Consider the following 5,172-nt stretch of genomic DNA (forward strand, 5'->3'; position numbering starts at 1 on the left):
ATCTGTAGCTTGTCGCTCAACGCTTGGTTCACAAGAAGCACTCTGTAAACAGAAGTTTAGTAACAGAGTCTTTGGTTCCTGTTTTCAATCTTTCATTTTGCTAAATGCAAAACCAGTTCTAAAGAGAAGGTGTGGCCGACAAAAGATCCTGCCAGCAACAGGGCAGGAATGTAACTGGCACCTCTCCTTCCCTCATCCATCCTCCTCCAGCCTGGGCCACGCTTCAGTGACCTATAATCTATGATTTCCTGACTGTAGGCATTCCCTCTGTAACCATGCTGGCAGGAGTGAGGATATTCCAGAGACACTTGTGTCTCTGGGTTTTTGCAATATCAGATATTGAGACAATGGACCCAAAGGATTTGGAACTTCAGAAAAAAAAAATCTTATGCTGGGGAAGGAAAAAAACTAGGGCCCTGGTGGCAGCCAAAGGAAGAGCTTGTGCTCTAGGGAGAAGTGTCATACAGTTCTGAGCACTCCCCAGGGCACTTGCAGGAGAGGATGGAGCAGAGACAACGATGGGTCAGCATGGGTCTTGAGCCTTCAGAGCTGGGACCACACCGTGACCAGGACTACACAGCTTTCGCCCTCTATTTAAATCTAACCCTCATGTCAGGACCCCAGAGATAGACTTGAGATAAAAATAGTTCCTATACCTCTTTAATTGTTTCTCCTCTCAATGTGGTATATTGAATAAATCTCCCCTTGTTCGGATTCACCTCTCTCTCTCTCTCTCTCTCTCTCTCTCTCTCTCTCTCTCTCTCATTTTTGAGACAGGGTCTCTCTGTACAGCTCTGGTTGTCTTGGAACTCACTCTATAGACCAAGCTAGCCTCAAACTTGCAGCAATCTCCCTGCCTCTGCCTCCCGAGTGCTGGGATGAAAGGCATGTGCCACCACTATCCAACATCTCTCTAATTTCTTTTATTGGACTGCTGAGGACAGGAGGCCCAGCCAAAGGTTACCAGGGCCCAGGCTCTGGTCCTATCAACTCTGGAAACATATCCACTGTTTTCCCCACCCATCCTCCCTGATCTGCAGCTTAATAGGCCATCCCATGTCTGCACTAAGACCAGGCCCTTACTGGCTTTGTGGGGGAAATGGACTGGAGATGGAGAGGCCTGGTCAGTTTGGCCACCAGGGGCTAAAAAAAACAGCCTAGCTCCAATGTCTGAGTACTGTGTGCTTGAAGTGTATTGCAGTCCCTTGTTCCACTTGATCACAAGTACATGGGGCCCTTGTAGTGACCATGGTCTCAATCAGCATAGGAGGGCACTGAGCTTTGGCCTAGCAAGGCACAATTCTGTCTTCCCTGGAAATGATGGCTCCTTGAGCCAGGCTTCGGGGACTGGGGTTCCTTCTCTGTAGGAGCTGCCTCCAAGGGTCCCTTGTCAATTAACTTGACAGCTAAGTGTCCAGGGGCAAGTGGTCTTTGAGAGGCCTAATGTATCCAAGTCAGAAATGAGTTATGGGATTCGCCATGGGGCAGCGATCACCCTTCCCCTCTACCTCCCCTCCCTTGGAGACTTGCTTTGTCATCTAGTCCCTGAGTTTGCATGCCTCGTTGCCTGGCCAACCCTTGGTCAGTCAGTGGCCACGTGGGACTCATTGAAGGCACATTATCGGCTACTAGTTGTGAGGGATGATGGAGGGGCAAGCCCATCTGCACACACACCAGGCCCTTTGTCTGTGGGGGTGAGAGGGGAAGATGAATGAGGACTGTTGTTAGGCCTCTGCTGCCTGTGGGACATGTGGGCCCCACAACAGACCTTGAGCCGGGTGTTGGGAAGAAAGCAGCCTGTGCCCACCTGTGCAGACAGCTCCAGAATAAACAGGCTTAACTAACGCAGCTGAGAGGAAGCAGGAGGAGGGATGAGCAGGCCCAGGGAGTCCCGAAAGTCAGGTGGACCTCAGCACAGCCTGTGACAGTGTGTTCCCTGCTAAAGCTGACACTTGGATTTTGGGTGAAGGCCTATTTGCATTATGTAAATGTAGGCTAATGATGTTCAGACTAGTTAATTCAAAATCAGTCTAGGGTAGGGAAACCAAGAAAACTGGGAATGTCCCCGAGGTCAGCTCCAGACTTAGCCGGGCTAAGGCAAGAATGGCTACAACGAACTCTTTAGACACCCTATGCTGTTGGCACAGACCCAACTAAACACAACAGTGACTCTGAGACAAGGTACGGGTTCCTGGGGGTAGGGGCAAGAAAGGGCAAAAAAGGGCTCTTATCCTTTTCTAGACTTGCAGAATTGAGCCTGGAGATAAGCTGGCCTCTGGGTACAGGAGGATGTCTTGCGTCAGAGCATCAGGTAGATACACACTTGCCAAGCAGGTCCTAACTCTAGAGGAGCTGTTCCCAGAGGCTCCAGTTGGCTTCCTATGATGTGGTGAGAATTCACGAAGCAGCTCATCAACCTCTGTGGCTCTCCATAGCCACAGGGCACAGTCCTAGTTCCTTGGTCTGGCATCCAAGGCTCTCTGGGATTTGCCTCTGCCCCCACCCCACCCCCTTTCTATGCCCACCTCTGGAAGACAATCCAGTTTAAACGTCACTAGCCCTTGGGATTCAAAAGGTGCACCGGTCCTATGACACTCTGCTGACCCTAAGGATTTCTAGTCTCTCCTTTAATGAACCATCTATTCCTGACCTGGATTCCCAGGTCCAAAATACAGCCCAGCCCAGGAGCTCAGTGGAACGAGGAAAAGAGGGAGGAAGAGAGGATGGAGGGAGGAACTAACAGCCCTGCTTTTGAGGAAGCCATTTAGGTTTACTTGCTAAGAGCCACTTCACTGCCCCTACCCTCTGGCCCAGCAATCCCACTCTTAAGGAAACCATCTAAAACTGGGCAGGTATGGGGGGCTCTTTAGAGGCATGGCTACTCTTTGCAAAACCCCTAACAGCTTTTGTTGATTTGTTTTGAAGGCAATTGGGCTGGTGAGATGGCTCCGAAGATCAAAGTGCTTGCCTTAAAGCCTGAGGGCCTGCCTGATTGGATCCCAGTGCTCCTGTAAAAGTGGAAGGAGAGGACTGACCCTGCCTCTTCCAAGCTATCCTCTGACCTCTGAATGCATGGTACAGCATGTGCCTGCCCACTCTCCCATCATACACAAGTGCACATGCACGCACACAAACTAATAAATAAATAAAATGGGCATACCTGAACATACCCTAGCAGAGAACAGTGTTAAGTTAGTCCCCATCCATGTGATATCATGGCAGAGAGGAAGAGAGATTAGTGTAGTTCCAGAATGTTTGGCCATTCTATTAATGCATTCTTAATTTTTGTATGAATTTGTGGTGTTGAATGCATGCATGTGTGTTTGCACATATGAGTACAGTACACATGTATGTATGTATGTGTAGATGCCAATGGTGGATGTCAGGTCTCTTCCGCAGTCACTACCTTACATCTTAAGGCAGAGCCTCTCACTTGAATCCTGACTTGGCTAGTCTAGGTAGCCACCTTACTCCAGGGATCCCATTTCCACGTGGGATTACAGGTGGGCCATAATGCCCACCCTGAATTTATGTGGGTGCTAGGGTTCTGAACTCCAATCCTCATAGCATAGCAATCACTTTATCTATTGATCCCTCTCTCTCACCTCTGAATGCATTGTTTTTGAAGAGCACCTTTTTATACAATTCATTTTTACATGCTTGCACACTGCATCTCTGAGCTCTTTCCTATTGGCCTGTTCTCTCCTGTGCCAATTCCTATGACTTTAACCTACTAAAGCAGCTGGGGATGGTGGTTCAGGCCTTTGATCCTAGCACTCAGGAGCCAGAGCAGGTGGACTGCTGTGAGTCCAGGGCTAGCCTGGTCTACATAGTCAGTTGCAGGACAGCCAGAGCTACATAATAGAGAATCCTGACTCAAAAACAAGACAGAACAAAACAAAACCCAAACATAAATAAATGAAAACGACTAAAGCATTAACAGTTTCCCCACATCTTGAGGCGATATTCTCCCCTTTGTTTCTCCTTTTCATAATTGCCTTAGCTATCCTTACGCATTTATTCACCCATAAAAACTTTAGTGCCAATCTGCCAAATAAAATCTTATTAGCGTTTTGATTGGTTTTGAATTGAGTTAGCAGAGTGTTTTAGGGGAGAATGTGAAATTTTGCAATAGTGAGTTTTCTTAATTATCTTGATGTGTTATTATTTAAATGAAGCTCACCACTGTTGCCTGAGCTGCTTCAAACTCTTGGGCTAACGTGGTCCTTGCGGCTGGGAGCAGAACTGTAGACTGACACACTGAGCCTCCACGTATGAGTTTTCAAATTTTGTTTAAAACGTAAAGTGAATATTATACAGCAGCATGGGAACTGCTTACATTATTGAGCTGAGGAAAAATGTTCATAATTATCTTGCCATGTGACCATCTGGAACAGACATGGAAGAGGAACCAGAAGGAAATACAAACAAACAAAGAGTCATGCTGTTCCTTGGATTAATTTTCGACAACATGGTTTTACTTTAAAAAAATATGTGGTTATGCTGGGTATGATGTCTTGCACCTATAATCCCAGCACTTAAGAGGTCAGGGTGTTAACAATTGTTGAGATATTGAAGCCAGTTTGGGTTACAGAGTGAATTCTAGATCAGCTGTGCTAGATAGAGTTGGATCCTTAGCATCCACATAAAAAGCCAGGCATGGAGGTGTGAGCGTGTAATTCCAATACTGAGGAAGCAACAGTGACTGAGGAAGATAGCCAGTGTAGACCTATGACCTTGGTACACATGTATACAAGTGTGTATTAAAACCCACATGCACATGTGCACACAGAAACATGGATACACACACATTATATACACACAAGTAATAATCTTGGGATTCTTGAGGGTGGACAGTTCCCTTCCATTGTCTCACCTAACTTCAAAAACACCCATTCCAGGGGTAAGATTGGTGTCCCTATTATACACAGGCAGAAGTTAAAGCCCCATGAGAGAATGGCTTGCCCAAAGTCCTACAGCAGGGGAGTGATGCAATCTACATCACACACAGCCCATACATAGCATCCTGGGTTTTCAAAGTGGTTGAAACAATAAGGACATTTTCCAGATCTTTCTTTCTCTAACCCCTTACCCCCACACCCCCACCCCTTCATGGAAGATAACATGTCAGCTGCTGGGGCAATGGATGTGTCAGTATAGAGAGACAAGACG

Source organism: Mus caroli, unplaced genomic scaffold (assembly GCF_978045245.1).
Source record: "Mus caroli unplaced genomic scaffold, Mus_caroli_1 scaffold_11, whole genome shotgun sequence".
NCBI classification, from domain to species: Eukaryota; Metazoa; Chordata; class Mammalia; order Rodentia; family Muridae; genus Mus; species Mus caroli.